The sequence below is a fragment of the Hibiscus syriacus genome, unplaced genomic scaffold (genome assembly GCF_006381635.1).
Source record: "Hibiscus syriacus cultivar Baekdansim isolate YM2019G1 unplaced genomic scaffold, ASM638163v2 tig00111151_pilon, whole genome shotgun sequence".
NCBI lineage: Eukaryota > Viridiplantae > Streptophyta > Magnoliopsida > Malvales > Malvaceae > Hibiscus > Hibiscus syriacus.
The window spans coordinates 1,805,785-1,824,660 of NW_024062999.1; the positions used below are offsets into that span (position 1 = coordinate 1,805,785).

Sequence of the window (18,876 nt, forward strand, 5' to 3'; positions counted from 1 at the left end):
TTGTTTAAATATTGAGAATTACAAACTCGCAAATATATTTAAATTATGATCCTTCTATTTATCAAATTTATTTAAATAAGTGTCAATTTTCGGATAACTAATGCCCTTTTGTGTGAATAGTCTTCGGGAAAACACTTCCTTTGCAGTTAGGAGACTTTCCCATAGATTCCCCTCACAAAAGACATCATTTCGTAATTTTCATAAAGATAAAATAAAATAAAATAAAATAAAAAAATAAAAGTAAAAAGTGTTGAAAATAATCAAAATAAATAACCATAGAAAAAAAAAATTATCGAATACAAAATAAACATTTATGCAAAAAATCCTCAAAAAGACACATTCCCTTGTAGTCGGGAGATGTCATCGTAGATTTTCCTCACAATAAAATTTCTCATTTTTCTAATATTAAAACAATGATGATTGGAAACATGCGAAATAAAAATATTTATAATAAGTAGAGATAAGCATATTTATTTATATGTGATACAAGTGAATACATAACATATACAATGTACATACATATGGGATTGAAATAGAAAACAAATGAATATTACAAATCAAATTATAATGACCAAAAAGTAAGTATTTGAAATTACAAGGACCAAAATTGAGGAAATAGAAACTTACAGAAGCTAAACAGATATTATGAACAAATCAGAACCACATTCAACATTTTAAACAAATAGAGGTGCTAAAAGTAATATTAACCCATAAATAATACAAAAGACTGAAATGAAATAAACAGAAATATAAAGGGGTAAATAATAATTAAACCAAATATAAAACAGTGACTAAAATAAAATATTTACAAATGTCATAACCAAAATCAAATATTAGTAATAATACATTAAATACGAAATCAGTAACTAAATCACAAATACTGAAACATACATGCTCAAAATAAAATAAAATGGAATTTCATTAAGTGACTAAAATAAGAGATTACAAAGCACGGGTGACGTAAAATGTAATTTTCCCTAGAAATTAAAACAAACGGGTGATGTTACAAAACATGGGACTAAAAAAGATATTTCCCCTAAAATCTCAAAAAACACAGAGTGAAAGGGGAGACGAAACTACGTTGTTTCGCTCATCGTATATATATATATATATATAAGGCCAAAAACGGCCTAAGCCCCTCATTTGGTTTGGTTTCTAGAAATAAAGAGAGAGAGAGTTGAGAACTCTCTCAACTCCCAATCGGGGAATAAAAAAATCCACTAGCGGCGGCTCGCGACGGTCGGAGTATACAACTACCCCAAAATGCTCACCCTTTCACCCTTAACTCGAAACCCAACACCACTCAACCTAAAAATAACCCTAGTTCCCTAGATATACAAAAGGAAACAAAGAGGTTTACCTTTCGTCGCTGCTAAACCCACTGTCCGATGGGGCCACCACTGAGACATGATGGTTGCCTCATTGCCACATACCTCTTCATCTTTGGGATTCATCGTCCGACCGTTGGAGCGGCCGTCGTCGAAAACCCGAAGGTAATATCCTATTTTTTCTTTGTTTGATTTCTTTTTTTTTATCATTTTTCTCCTTTTTCTCTCAAACCCAAATTAATCCCCTCTGTCTTATCTTTCTTCTTTTTATGGATGCATGTTGATCTCTTTGGTTGAAATCCACTGCCGCCGAACATAGGATATCATTATCATACTTGTTGACATAAATAAGATTAGACTTATTTTGATATTTTATTGGGTATATGCCATTTTTTTCTCTTGATGATGATATTGATCACTGTAGGTGAAACGACGTCAGAACTTTATCAGGGCAGGAGCAATAGGCGGCAATGACAGCAACAACTACCTAGGGTTATGATGAAACCCTAGATAAGACGGGTCAGGTCAAATTATGGGTTGTTGGGCCGGTTCAGGTCAGTAGCTGGGTTATCTGAATTCTAGATGGGGTTTGGGCTAAGTGCTAGTTGTTGGGTTAATTCTGGTGGGTTGCTTTGTAATTACTGTTGGGTTCTGGGTAGGTTGTAAGCTAGGTGTGCTGAGTGTTGAGTGAGTTGAGTGATTGATGTTGTAGTTGGGCCACCTTTGGCCTACAAAATGTAATATATGTATATTAATAAAAATAATAATAATAATAACAAAATAATAAAATATTATTTTTGTAGACCCAGAAAAAAATGAGTGTCTACAGTTTCCCCTCTTTGCACATTCTTGTGTTAACAAGAATAGGGCAAAGACAAAAAAGACAACCATTTTTGTTCGGTTTTCTTTTTCTGGTTTAAATTTGATGTGTTTGTTGGTAGGATGACACAGTTCATACGTGATGAAGAGGTATGGTCATTTAAGGGTGACACGGCTCTTACATGATGAGGAGATCTGGTCGGTGGATGACACGGCTCATACGTGATGAAGAGTTATAGCCATCTTTAGGAAGGGTTATAACACGGTTCCTACGCGATGAGGATGACTGGTTATCTAGGGTGACACGGCTCCTACGTGATGAGGAGGTCTGGTCGGGGGATGATATGTTTCCTACGCGATGAGGATGACAAGCCATCTTTAGGGATGATAACACGATTCTTACATGATAAGGACGACTGGTTATCTAGGGTGACACAGCTCCTACGTGATGAGAAGGTATGGTCGGGGATGATATAATTCCTACGTAATGGGGACGGCATGCCATCTTTAGGGAGGGTGATAACATGGTTCTTATGCGATGAGGATGGCTGGTTATCAGGGGTGACACGACTCCTACATGATGAGGAGGTTTGGGTGGGGGATGACACGGTTCCTACGTGATGAGGATGGTAGGCCATCTTTAGGGATAAAGGTTTCAAGGGAAACTGACTCATAGATGATGCTTCAAGAGAGACAAAATTCGTTTCAAGGGAAACAATCTCAAATATAGGTGTTTTAAAAGAAACTATCTCAAGAGAGACTAATATTTTGTTTCCAAGGAAACAGACTCAAAGATTTTTTCTCAAAAGAAATTGTCTCAAGAGAGACAAAACTTTGTTCTTAAAGATGTTTTTCAAAAGAAACTGTCTCGAGAGACAAACTTTATTTTTAAGAAAATTGTCTCTAGCGAGACGATACTTTGTTTTGAGAGAAACAAATCAAAGGATACTGATAGTCTGCTTGTTCCTGATGGTAGAGGAAATGCCTTTAGAAGATCTGATCGTTCACATCAGGATATTGAATCCTCGAAGATGCCCCAACATTCAATGTTGATTGCTTCAAAGATGCCCCCAATATTCGATGTTGATTGCTTCAGCACTGATTCTAAGCACGAGTTTTGTGTCTGAGAGCCACATGTCAACTACCAAGATCCACTCTAAAGAGATTGTCTTGTTTGAAATTTTTTTTATCATTCTTTTATTTTCAAAAGTATAAAAATATCAATTAAAAGGATATTGAAAAATGTTTAATCAAAAGTTTGAAAATATTGCCCCTTTCTAGGTTTCACAATTAACAAATTATAAAACAAGACTTCATTGGTTATCAAAGAATTAATTACACTGTTAATCCTTTAATAAATTATAGCTATTTGACAAGTGTCAATATCAATGCTATCTTTGAGAAATGATTAAGTAAGGAAAGGATAAAAATGTGTCAGGTTGTTGTCTTTAGTAAAAATTTGGTATTCTTATTTCTTTGATGTTCAATGATCTGATGAATTAGCTTATGTATTAATCTTTTGGAAGTGTTTTCTGACTCCCAGCTCTCATGATCTCATTCGGGATGTGTGATGACTTATAAAGGGACAACAGTTGTATAGTTTTTATATTCAAACCACCTTTTCAGTTTTTCAACTCGAACCCTCCTTTGGTTTCAAGACGTTATTCAGAATTTACATCTTGAACCCCCTTTGTTATTTTTTCTATATCATGCATTAAAGATTTTAGAAAACCTTTTTGTAAATAAAAGATTAATCCTGATAAAGGGATAAAATCTGAATATAGTCTCTTCTGTTTAGAAATTCATGCATGATTAGAAAGACTTTTAAGGCGCACAATGTATGCCATGGTTCATGGTTATGAAAGAAAGGGAAAAATAGACCTAAACAAGTATTTAAGGGTAATTGAACCAATGATCAATTCACTCTGATATTTTTAATTTTGTCTTACTCAATTTGAATCTCCTCGTATGAGTCTTTTTGGATGTTCTATGAACTTTTGGTGAACTGATTTTGGAATGTTTGTGCTTGATCAATCTCATAGTTTGAAGCTCGATGCGTCATTTGAGTCGAGGGATTCTTTGTATGTGCTTCTTGTCTTCTTTTTTCTCTTTGCTTTTTCTTTGATTTTGCTTTTCTTTTCTTTTCTTTTTTTCTTTTTGTTTTTCTTTGCTTCTTTTCTCTTTGTTTTGATTAGATCTTTGCACTTGGAATTTGGTTAACTTTTTTATATCTCATCAGGATTGATAGTCTTCACTCATACGAGCAGATTTCCTCCACCTTGCCCCCAGTTTGGATGATGAGCCTTGGTTAGGGTTGAATCAGAAGAAAAATATAATTTAGGCTCAAAGAGAATACAAGAGATATATTTTCTCCTTTTGTTAAGGGATAAAAAAATAAAGTCGTTCATCATTTCTTACACAGAAATCTTTGCAAAAGAGGTATCTATAAGGGGGACAAATTTTCAGGATTAATTTTATTTACATGAAAACAATGCAATTAATGCATGATAAAATTATTTTGAATTAATTCTCCTTTTTTTTCTTCTAACATGCCTCAATTGTACAAGCTCATCTTCAGAAAAATGATGTGAAATGCGCCACATTTTCTTCTTAGAAGAAGGTTTATGTTCAAGTGAACATCTTGTACTCAATACTTTCAGGTTTTATTGGTAAAAATGTCAGGTTTGTGTCTAAGAAGACGATGGTGTGACTTTATTGGATCAAAGAAAGATAAGTGTATGACTTTTGGGCCTCAAAAAAAATAAAGGCAATGTTTCAAGATCTCAAAGAAAGATAATGTCAAAATTTGGTCTTTTGATAGTGACCATGAATTATTTTTGGGTAAAGAATCGAGATTTTATTTTGGAATTTAGATGGGATAAGAACGGTATAATCTTGCCATATGTCAAAAATTCGTAATTCTTGAAGAATTAAGAGAATTCGTAATTTATTTGAAATTCAAAGAACTAAAGATTAAAACTCGTTCAATTATTCAACCTTAGAAGGTAGCATAAGTTTAATCATTAAAAGATTTAAAAATATTTAAGAAAATATTGAAGATAAAATAAAAATGAGTTCAAACAAAACAATGCTCTCAATACAAATGGTAGATGCAATGCCCCCATTCTTCTTCGATTGTACATGCCTCTGAATCCATCAGGTTCTAGATCTTGCACTTCAGTTTCTTACAGTTCTCAGCGAAATGTCTGGAGCTTCCTATATGGTAACTGCACATGGCTTCAACATCATAAACCTCAAGGTAAGGGGACTCTTTTCTCAGATCATCTTGGAAGGCTCAGTCCTACAACCAGCAAAATAATTTCCATCATACTGATTTTAGCTTCTTCTTTTACTTGTTCGAATCTTTCTTCTATTCTCCATATGTTGTCATGTGATTAGGATCACTTCCATCGAATCCTCCATGAATTAATTCCATGTTTTTATTAATGTGCATGTGAAAATGCTTAAATGAATGACATGCAGAATGCAAATGCAAAAGGTATCGATTTCCAAAAGTAACCATTCTTAGAAAGAGTTCCATTCCTCCAAAAGAGTTTTCATCTTTACAAGAGAGATCAATCTACGAATGTGGTTTAGCCCTTTTATTTAGCTCCATGATCTCAGTCATGATCCCAATCACTTTCTCTTCTTTCCAGAAATGAATCTGAATCCAGACGGTGAGTAGTTGAGCGCAACATCTGAATCAACTTCCCTCCAATCTACGATAATTCTTTAAGGATCATAAGGTCTCTTCCAAGACAGTCGGTGCATGATTTATACCTCTCTCTAATTTGTCAAAGAAATCTTCTTGAAGCTGTTGGATCAAGCTCGAACCGTCGGATCGGGTTCTTCCTTGTTATGAAAACTCTTCTTCATATTAATGATTGCTCTTCTATTCTGATGATTACTTAGTTAATCAATACCTTTCTTTTATTTATGATGATCATGCAAAATGTGAAGATACAAATACAGATGCAAAACTGATGATCCTCTAAAATGCAATGCAAAGAAGAATGAAAAATGACACACATAAAAAGAAAAGAAATAAGTTAGTAACACAAACAAAAGAGAAAAATAACTTAGTACCAGCAAGATAATCAATAGAGTTAAAAGATGTTATCTACATATAAATATAATACCTACCCAATCATTATATCTACCTGAGCATTATTTTATTAGATATTAATCCTACTCAAACATGCTTTCTACCCAAAATAATTATTTTCAATGAAATGATCCTAATCGCATGGTATCTAGTTCACATGTTTTGTTCAGAAAATAGTATAATGTGGGTAAAGAAAAGAGGTTTAGTGTCGTTTCTCCTTTGTGTACACTTATTTTGCGTACCTACTGACGGACAGAGGTTCGGCATGAATTTTATCGAGGTGGGTTACTATGGCTCACTATATGTAGTATTGGGTTCTAAGAAAATGGTACTCGAATTATCCATGTTGGTGTCTCCTTAGGCTGCCAAACCCTCAATCCTGACCCATTACAGGCTCGTGCGGATCGAGTTCAATTCGAGAGGATACATTCCCTTATGTCCATGAGGAGAAACAATTTATCTCACGTTGACATAAGGTATATAAACCCTAAAGGTTAATTGTTAAAACACATGTGGAGAAACAATTTATCTCACGTAGGCTAAGCTTTCACCTCAACTTAAAATGGACAAAGCTCGTAAGTGAGTTTATGATATGTAAATGTACGTGTTTTGTGTGGAGAAACTCACAAACCTTTAAAAACACAACAAAAACAACACTCTCACAATTTCCACAAATCTGTTCTAATATGAAAACCACTTTAATCAAAAATCAATTAGTTAAAAATAAAATAATGCATAATATGTTGAAACTCAAAATAAATAAAAGGATCGTAAGTTAAATACAATTTAAATTTGTAATTCCCAAATACAAAACAATGTATAATCATTCATGGTCTGACTCTCTAGATCCCCAGTGGAGTCGCCAAACTGTCATAACGTCTCCCCGAAAGAGTCCGTTAGACTTTAAAAAATTAGTTTCGGGGAAATACAATGAAATATGATTTTGAAAGCAAATTGATTTTGGAGTCGCCACCAACCATTAAGTTAGGTTGGTTGGAAACCTTAAACATCAAAAAATGGTATGCGTTTTACCAAAGATTCATTTTTAAGAGTTCGGGAGTCAGTTACGTATGGGGAAGGGTGAGCACCCCCCCCCCCAATGCCCACATTTTGGTACCCAAACAATTATATTTTGTTTAAATTTTGGTAATTACAAACTCACAAATATATTTAAATTATGATCCTTCTATTTATTCAAATTTATTTAAATAAGTGTCAATTTTTGGATAACTAATGCCCTTTTGTATGAACAATCTTTGGGAAAACACTTTCTTTGCAGTTATGAGACTTTCCCATATATTCCCCTCACAAAAGACATCATTTCGCAATTTTCATAAAGATAAAATAAAATAAAATAAAAGTAAAAAGAGTTTAAAATAATCAAAATAAATAATCGTAGAACAAAAAGAATTTATCGAATACAAAATAAACATTTATGCAAAAAATCCTCAAAAAGACACATTCTCTTGTAGTCGGGAGATGTCTTCGTAGATTTCCATCACAATAAAATTTCCCATTTTTCTAATATTAAAACAATGATGATTGGAAACATGCTAAATGAAAATATTTACAATAAATAGAGATAAGCATATTTATTTATATGTGATACAAGTGAATAAATAACATATACAATGTACATACATAAGGGAATAAAATAAAAACAAATGAATATTACAAATCAAACTATAATGACCAAAAAGTAAGTATTTGAAATTACAAGGACAAAAATGGAGAAAACAGAAACTTACAAAAGCTAAACAGATATTATGAACAAATCATAACCATATTCAACATTTTAAACAAATAGAGGACTAAAAGTAACATTAACCCATAAATAATACAAAAGACTGAAATGAAATAAACAGAAACAAAAAGGAGCAAATAATAATTAAACCAAATATAAAATAGTGACTAAAATGAAATATTTACAAATGTCATAACCAAAATCAAATATTAGCAATAATACATTACATATGAAATCAGTGACTAAATCACAAATACTAAAACATACATGCTCGAAATAAAATAAAATATAATTTCATTAAGTGACTAAAATAAGAGATTACAAAGCATGGGTGACCTAGAATGTAATTTTCCCTCTAGAAATTAAAACAAACAGGTCAGGTTACAAAATAGGGGACTAAACAAGCTATTCCCCTAAAATCTCAAAAAACACGGAATGAAAGGGGAGACGAAACTACGTCGTTTCGCTCCTCGTGTATATATATATATATATATATATATTTCAAAGGTCAAAAATGGCCTAACCCCTCATTTGGTTTGGTTTCCAGAAATAAAGAGAGAGAGTTGAGAACTCTCTCAACTCCCCATCGAGGAAGGAGAAAATGGCCGCCGCCGGCGGAGTTGCAGCGGCTCGCGACGGCCGGAGTATACAACCACCCACAAAATGCTCACCCTTTCACCCGAAACCCAACACCACTCAGCCTAAAATAACCCTAGTTCCCTAGATCTACAAAAGGAAACAGAGAGGTTTACCTTTCGCCGCCACTAAACCCACCGTCCGATGGAGCCACCACTGAGACATGATGGTTGCCTCATTGCCATACACTTATTCACCATTGGTATTCGTCATCCGACCGTCGGAGCGACCGTCGTCAAAAACCCGAAGGTAATATCCTTTTTTTCTTTGTTTGCTTTCTTTTTTCTCGTTTTTTCTCATTTTCCTCTCAAACCCGAATTAGTCCCCTTATGTTGATCTCTTTGGTTGAAATCCACTGCCATCGAACATAGGATATCATTGTCCTACTTGTTGACAGAAATAGGATTAGACTTGTTTTGATATTTTATTGGGTTATATGTTATACTTTTTCTGTTGATGATGATATTGGTCAATGTTGGTGTCACTATAGGTGAAACAACGTCAGAACTTCATCGGGGCAGGAACAACAGGCAGCGACGACAGTAACATCTACCTAGGGTTATGATGAAACCTTAGGTAAGTCGGATCGGGTCGAATTATGGGTTGCTGGACCGGTTCGGGTCGGTAGCTGGGTCATCCAGATTCCAGTTGGGGTATGGGTAAGTGCTAATTGTTAGGTTAATTCTGGTGGGCTGCTTTGTACTTACCGTTTGGCTCTGGGTAGGTTGTAAGTTAGGTTTGTTGAGCATTGAATGGGCTGAGTGATTGATGTTGTAGTTGGGCCACCTTTAGCCTGTAAAATGTAATATATGTATAATAATAATAATAATAATAATAATAACAAAAATAATAAAATACTATTTTGTAGACCCGGACAAAAACGGGTGTCTACAACTAGTAAACTGAAAAAATTCTAAATATATATTATATTATAATTATTTTATATTATTAAAAAGTTTTTAAAAAAATTGAGTTCGAGTCTTCGTGATTACATTCTATATATTTATTGTTTTGTTATTTGTGATTTGAGCTTATTGTATTCAAATCTTTCCATTGTCCATCGCCTTCGGCTTGGCTTGAGGACTTTTCATAGCCCCTCCCTTCATGCTTGTAAAGATCATGTTTCAATGAAATCCAGCTTTACCTTTAAAAAATTTATTCTTCCATTTTAAACTACTATAGATATGATTACTAAATTGAAAAGTTTTGATATTTTATCAGTCAATTATAAAATTTAAAATTCATTAAACAATCTTAATGGTAAAAGGGAATATAATATTATAAATTTTTAGAGATTTTGGATTCAAGCAACTACATCTGCAGAGTATGTGTACGTTCATTATCAATTGGTTACAAAATTCTAAAGAGATATTTATAATCACATCAAATTTTTTAAAATATAAGATTTAATATAAAGAATAAACCTTTGAAGTATGTCCTATGTCAATTTTAAATAACAAAAATATTTTTAAAAATATAAATAAAGTTTAATACACTTTTAGTGCATAAACTATACCTTAAATTGACTTTTAATGTCTAATTCTTCTTTAAAAATAGGTCCCTAACATTTTCTCCATTACACTTTTAAGTTTCTACCATTATATTTTTTGAATTTTTATTTTTTTCTAATAAAAATATTATTTTTAAAAAAAAAAGAAAAAATTTCAAAAAAATCAAACCCCCAAATCGTCTCTCTCCCTCTCCTCCCCCATCTTTGACGACGACGAATGGTCACAATCAATTGAGTTTTGTTTGAAGTAAGGTGAGGAACTAAATGGTGGCAGCGTGTAACGTACGATCAACTATAGACATCGGAATCATCGAAAAACAACAAAGGAAAACTTAGAAAACTGGTGACCCTTTGTAATGTTTTCACGATGATCGGTGCAGTTTAACGGTGAGTGGGGGACTAGGTCTTGGTCGCGACGGCAAGATTGTTCTAGTGATGGCCACTGGAAAACGATGGCCAATCAACAGTAGAATTTGAATATTTTTTGGTTTCTTTTGATTATAATATTAATTTATTTTAAAAAGATATATGCGTAACATGTGTCAGATAACGACATAATTTAACGATCGTTACAGTCCAAACACATAAAAGTGTAATGTTAGAACTTGGAAATGTTAGACACTTATTTTAGTGAAAAATTCTTTACACACCAAAAATCAATTTAAGGAATAATTTAGAAACCTAAAATTATATTAAACCAAGAAATAATTAACACTGTCAATTTTCATCTCACTCATTAAATTTATTCATATGAATAACATAATACTCTTAGAAAATATCACATGACAATCCGAAAGTGTAGGTGGTAAAATATACAAAATTAAAAATTTTAAAAAACAAAATCTTAAATAAGTTTAAAATCATTCGAATTTGTAAAATATAAGTTTGAGATTTTTTTAATTTTTAATTTTTTTTGAATTTGTACGGTTTTTAAAATCCAAATAAGTAAAGAATCTAAACACTTTTTTTCAAATAATAAGGAATTTAGTTTAAAAAGGTTAAATTATTTTTATTTTTTCGATTTTTCAAAATTTAATCATGTATCAATTTCCGGTAATGTTATATGACCTTTGTATTAGTATCACATCATTTGTTATGGCGAAATTAATCAATTGGAGTGAATGGTAGGTGATAACTAGGGATGGACATGGGTTGGGTCGAATTTTCGGTTCACTCAACTCGATTTAAAAATTATAAATATTTCACCCGACCGAAAAATACATATCTTCCACCTAATCTGAATTCAATCCTATTTTTTGAGATAAACTATGAAGCCGACTTGACCCTACCCGAAATAATATATTTATTAAAAAATTATTTTTATTCAATAAAAATAGAATTTAATTGAAAATAAAATAATATATAGAGAGTATTATTGCAATTATTCCTCGATATATAAGATAAAATTATATTTTTTTGAGTTGGATTGGGTCGGTATTTTCAGCCTAAATCCAAACCCGACCCGATCCGAACATAACCTTAAAAAAATCGACCCGACCCGAACCCAAACCTTTTTAAAAAATCTGACCTGATCAAGTCGTACTGGGTCAGAATTCGTCGAGTTTGAGTCTCATGCCTATCCCTAGTGATAACATCAGATAGGCTTAAAATTAATTAAAGGTACATTTAAAAAATTATTTTTATATTGAATCCTTTAATCTTTTAATAATATATTTTAATTTAAATAAAATATAATAATTATTTTAAATCAAATATTTTAATCGGTATTATCCTTGAATAACCTCTTCGTTATATGAAAAAACCCCTACATAATCAACGAGGTTGGTTGAAGTGATAAGCAACTTGATATTTCTTAAATAAGTTTCGAGTATGAATCCTTGCTTATGCAGAAAATCCCTATTAAAAAATTCGTCTACCAAAACTAAATGTGTGATTTGGTCAGTGCGAGATAATCAAGGCCGATAGGCAAAAATAAAAATAAAAAAACCCTATATCATCAGTATGTAAATAACTGAAAAATAACGTGGGAATTAAAATGATGAGGGTGGCGATGTAAGAACAAAATTGTAAATTGACCAAGCCGCCATGCCCTCGTATAAGTTCCTTGGACTCACGTCCATTTAGGGATGTAAAATTGGATAATCGTTTAGGTTTCAGTCGGATCTTGTCAGGTCGGGTAAAATTGGATACAAGTCAAATCAGGTAAATTTGATGCTTCGACTCGGATTAGGTCGAGTCCATGTCAAATCAAGTCGGGTAATTTTCAGGTTCATTTGACACCAGATACAGTTCGGGTTCAGGTCGGGTTACTTTCAGTTCGGATCGATGTCAGTTCAGGTTAAAACAGTTCAGGTCCGGAGCAGTTAAAAAGCATGTTAATCTAGGTGCGGATGGACTTCAGGCGTATCTCGTTCAGATCAGGTCACATCATTGGCAGATAAAATTCAGGTCGGATCTCTATCAGATACGGATTGAGTTCAAATCGGGTTAATTTTTATTTTTGGATTAATTATTTCGTCTTTCGCGAACGTTGAATTGCAATTTGTAATTGTATATGATTTAGAGTAAATTACTAAGAATATAAATAATCATGGTTCAATTTTATGAAAAATACAAATTAAGAATTAAATTGAACAAATATGAAATTACAAATTAAAATTTAAATAAATTAAACAACACACATTGATGGGGGATCAAATTGAAATAATTTTAAAATGTGAGGTTGAAATTAATATAAAAAAGTACTAAATTATACCTATTTAAAAAGTTACAGGCCAATTAAAAAATATAAATAAGTAATAAGTATGGGTCAATTTCAGATGAAAATATAATTTTTAGGACTAAATTGAACAAATATGAAATTAAAAATAGAAAATTTAAATAAATTAAACATTGATGAGGGATCAAATCGAAATAATTTTAAATTGTGAGGTTTAAATTAATAAAAAAAAGTGCTAAATTATAATCATTTAAAAAGTTATGGGCCAATTAAAAATATAAATAAGTAATAAATATGGGTCAATTTCAGATACAAATATAATTTCAAGGACTAAATTGAACAAATATGAAATTACAAATTAAATTTTAAATAAATTAAACAACACACATTGATGAGAGATCAAATCAAAATAATTTTAAATTGTGAGGTTTAAATTAATACAAAAAAGTACTAAATAATACTCATTTAAAAAGTTATGGGTCAATTAAAAAATAGAAATAAGTAATAAGTATGGGTCAATTTCAGATTCAAATATAATTTTAAGGACTAAATTAAACAACTATATTACAAATTAAATTTTAAATAAATTAAACAACACAAAGGTGTCAAATCAAATGATACAAATGTGAAAATAATACTGTAAAAGTGACTAAATTGCATTAATTTCAAAAGTTAAGAAAAAATTGAAACAACTATAATATATATATATATATATATATATATATATATATATATATATATATATATATATATATATATAATATAAACTATATAGTTTATATAAAGTATATGTTATATATATAAACTATATATTTTATATTTATATATATACTATATATAAACTATATATTATATATATTATGTATAAACTATATATACCATGTATAAACTATAATACTATATAGTTTATATAAATTATATGAATTATATATAAACTATACAATTTATATTTATATATAATTATAAACTATATAGTTTTATATATATAGTATATATGGTTTAAGGTTTAGGATTTATGATTTAGGGTTAATTTATGGAATTATATATAAATTATAGTTTATAGATAGTAGTATTTAAACTATATATAAACAATATAAACTAACTTATACTATATGTAAATATATATTATATAGTTTACAGATGAACTATATGTATAAACTATATAAACTATATATATAAACTATATAAACTATATAGTATATACCTATATTATAGTTTATTAGTGAACTATATAAACTATTTATATAGTATATACTATATATAAATTATAGTTTATATTTTATACTATATATGAACTATAGTTTACATATAAACTATATAGTTTATATACTAACTATAGTTTACATATAAACTATAGTTGATATTTACGTATGAACTATAGTTTACATATGAACTATATATAAAACTATAGTTTATATTTATATATATATATATATATAAACTATATATACTATATAGTATAATTTACATATGAACTATATATAAAAATTCTAAACCCTAAACTATAAAATATAAATCCTAAACCCTAAACCCTAAACTATACATTATATAGTTTATTAGTATATATAAACTATATAATATATATAGACTATATGGTATATATAAGCTATACATTATATATAGTTCATTAGTATATATAAACTATATATTATAGTTCATTAGTATATATAAACTATATATTAATTTATTAATATAAACATATATTAATTGAAAGAATTGGAAAATATATAAAGATCAAATTGAACAAATTTTAAATATGAAGCTTAAGTTAAAAAATTGTAACATTAAATTTGGATTAAATTAAAAAAGTTGAAATATGAAGATTAAATTAATATATTACATCAATAAATTTGGACTAAATTAAACAAATATAAAATTAAGAGACAACGCTATAATGTCAAATAAAATTAAAAAACACGCAGGGTTTCTCCCTCGCTTAAGCCACAAGGCTACTCCAACTGTGGCGCCAAAATCAGCATCATTCCCGCCAAATAATGTTCCTTTTCAGAATCTTGTTCAACTGAAGTTGATATTTTATTGTTGATAATGCTTTCCTAGTTGTAGTTCTCCATGAAAGTTGTTTTGTTGACCATTAAACTTGGTTAAAATGTTTTTTTATACGGAACGGTTCAGCAAGTGCAGAGATTCTTCATGGAGACGAGTGAGATCAGTGATACAAGAAACGTTGGTGACATTGCTCTAACATAAACCAATTGATATTAATTGCTAATATTTAAGTAATTGCTATTGTTTGTTGCTAAAAATAGAAGTGTGTATGAAGTGCAACTCTGATGCCCCACAGTAGAGAGATTCCTATAATACACATTAGTTCTCTTTCATTGATTTTCTTTATTTACATATTTTTATGGTTGTTGCTAAGACATCCTGAACTGCCGTGTGACCCTTCTAACTAAATCATCATCTCTTTCTTTTTTGGCAGATGGGTTTCCAGTTTGCAGGGAAAGCTATATACTCTGCAGTTTGGGTGGCTGCTGTTTCATTGGTCATTGAGTTGCTGGGTTTCTCTACACAGAGGTGGCTAACCGCTGGAGGTCTAGGGACTGTTTTGCTGACTCTTGCTGGTCGTGAGGTACACCTGAATAACATTTTCATGTTAATGCATTACAACTTATATGCACATTGAATGTATGTTCGCCTTGATATCACTTTTTATCAATGTACAGTTCTTTCTTTTCTTTAGATAGTTTGTTACTGGAATGTAAATTTAGTAACCTACCGATTTCAAATTGGTGATTATTCAATTGGAAAGAACTTTTCGTTGTAGGGTTTAATTGAGTAAGAAGATAGTTACCTTTGCAGGTTTGTTTGGAAAGGAACTCAGCTTTGAGAGTGAAAACTTACAAAAGGGAAATGACCTACGTGTCGTCTTGGTTTTGGAAGTTCTAACCATGGGAAATGATTAGGGTTTGCAGTTGAAGCTTGTAAATTTCTTTTGGTGTCTGATTTGGTAGAAGTTTGATAGGTTTAAGAGACTGATTTAGTGTTCGCTGTAATTTTTGAACAATGCTAGAAATAGGGATAAGAAGAAGATAAAGATAACACTTCACACCTACAGCTAAAACTTTCTTCATACAATTGGAAGGCAGCGTATCTTATAGTGCATCAATAGCATCTTTGAAATTATCTTGTTCTTGTCAACTGAAAGAGTTCACATACTTATGGTGTTCTACTTATACAATTTAGTGATGGGATACCACTGAAATTTGTTCTCTCAAATATAACAGAAGGAAACCCCAAAATAAAATCTGTAAACTCAAATCATGAGATTTTTCAGCAAATTTAGAGATCGGCAAAATACCACTGAGAATAAACCCCAAGAAAACAAGAAATGATAATCTCATATTTTAACCTAAGGAAAGATACAATTAGTTTTTGTTCAATCTTGTTCATTTCCTAAATCAGTCCAAGGTCAAACAAAGATCAACAGAGTTCCAAACTTTTTTGTTGCTATTCTATCCTTATTTTTTCTTTGATCCCTTTGTTACCTGTTTCAGTATATGCCTTTTCCCAAGGCTTGACATTTTGTTTTTTGTTGATGTAGATATTCACAAATTTTCTTTCTAGTGCAATGATTCATGCAACTCGACCTTTTATTCTGAATGAATGGATTCAAACAAAGATTGAGGGATATGAAGTTCCGGTACTGTTGAGGTTTGTATCTGAGCCTTGTCTGAATAAGTTGTTTAGAGAAAAAGGTGGAGCTCATAAATATACTTTACGGTTATAGTGCTGGTATCAGATATCAAATTATGATTGGGTTTGCATGATGTAATTCAGTCACTTTAAAAAATGTTCCATCTGAGGCTTTCTTATGTTCTATCTTTTTCCATTTTTAGCATGTTGGTTGGTGGTCGCCAACAATAATAAGAGGGGAAGATCGTGAAGCAGTTCACATTCCAAACCATAAATTTACCGTAAATGTTGTAAGGAATCTCACTCAGAAAACTCATTGGCGCATTAAAACTCACCTGGACATCCATCAGTCACGTGGATGTCCATAAGATTAATGTAAGGAGTTGTTTTACCATGTCAAAGCGTCTACTGCACCTATCGGAGACATTCAATTGCCATTTCCATTTTTATAGTTTTCTTGGATTGCTTTTGCCTATGCAGAATATAGTTGCTGACATGCGCAAGGTCTTGGCTAAGAATCCTCAGGTCGAGCAGCAGAGATTGCACAGAAGAGTATTTCTGGAAAATATCAATTCCGAGAATCAGGCTCTTTTGGTTTGTATCTTTAGAAAAGTTTTCTTTATTTCGCCACTTGATAAATTTTTTTTATATGCCATGTCAACTAACGATGTCCTTTTCTCCAACCAATACATAGAGTGCTTGAAGTTGAAGGAGAGTGGATTGACGTTGATGCTCATGATGTTTTAATTATGACTCTGATTTGTATAACAAAATGATGAGGTATCCCCTTGAGGTATTAGCGATTTTCGATATCGTCTTGATGGGCATCGTTAGTTTGATTAATCCTCTGTTTGATAAACACGTACAAGTTCGGATTTTAATCTGAAGAGCTCTACTTCCATGAGAAATCTCAACCCATCTAGTCGGTTTTTTTATTTTGCATAGACTGTTCATTAATGTGTCTGTGTGCGTTGGACTGATTTGGGTTTCTTTGTTTTGGTTGGTATAGATATTGAGAAGATGGTGTCGTTGAAGGGGATGATTATTCGATGTAGTTCAATAATTCCCGAGATCAGGGAAGCTGTGTCCAGGTGTATTGTTTGTGGTTACCATTCTGATCCGGTTGTGGTTCAATAATCCTCAAGTTCCAAACGGGCTCGAACTTTTAAAATTTCAAGATAAGTTTACTTAAATTATTAATTAATTTTCACATTAAATATGAATATTTTAATTTAATTAATTTAATTTAATAAAATCAAGTTCAATAAGATAATATTTAAATTTAATTTAGTGATTATAAATAAAATTTATAATATAAGAAATATAAATAATATAAAGAATTGTAATTAACATAAAATCAAATTTATAATGTACAAATTATAATTAATATAAAAAATAAATTTCAAAAAATAATCATATTAATTTAATTATCATAAGTTTATTATAAATTTAAAATAACATAATTATATTAATTGCAACTTTACTTAAGTCAAGATAATATCATATTATTTTAACATGTCGGATCATTTACAGGTTGAGTCAATTACAAGTCAGGTTGAAAATAGGTCGGGTAATACCAATTATTTACCAGGTCAATCTCGGGTTCGGGTTTATATCATTCGGATGTAGTTCGGGTTCGGGTATCATATTTTCAGTTCAATTCGGGTTTAGGTCGGGTGCAGGTCGGGTTCAGATCTACAATTTACAGGTCCAATTCGGGTTCAGGTCAACACCAGTTCTGACTCGAGTCGGTTTCGGATTGACACAGCGCAGATAAAAAATAATTTTAACTCAAGTAGGTTTCAGTCAGTTTTACAGATCAGGTCAACTTTTTACACCCTACGTCCATTAACTTCCACTAACGACCAAATAATGATGTTTGACGCTTTTAGATTCTTCGTGTAGTTTTACCCTCTTTTCTTTTCTTCATTCCTTATTTCTTTTTCAAAAAAAATTAAATCTCCCTCCCTTGCTCACTACAAATATCCCCAACCTTCAAATTGCATTCTAGTTCCTACGACCAAAGATCAAAAGCATTCTACTTTGATTTTCAGATACATGGATTCTTCATATTTTCAATACCCAAACCTCCATTTCTGTAACCCCAGACCCGGTCTGTAAATTAGACCTAAACCTAAGTGGTCACCTATCCCATTCAGAGTTTTTTTTACAACTTATAATACATTAGATATAATACATAGAAAAATATAAATAATACAGATATATCCAAAACGATAGCAAATACATGTCACCAAACACAACTGAAAAACATATAGAGATATACGTTCGTACAAAATAAGTAGTTGATCTCCCCTGATGCCAAATCTACTAGTTTACGGTCTGCTGTTATCTGAAAAAGGTAAAAACTATAGAATGAGCTAAAAAGCTCAGTGTGCTCCA

The 18,876-nt window shown here is 31.2% G+C and overlaps 1 pseudogene; it reads left to right on the forward strand.

Annotated features, from left to right (window-relative positions):
* Nucleotides 1-1,388: 1,388 nt before the first annotated feature.
* On the forward strand, nucleotides 1,389-17,613 carry LOC120154907 (annotated as a pseudogene).
* Nucleotides 17,614-18,876: the final 1,263 nt, after the last annotated feature.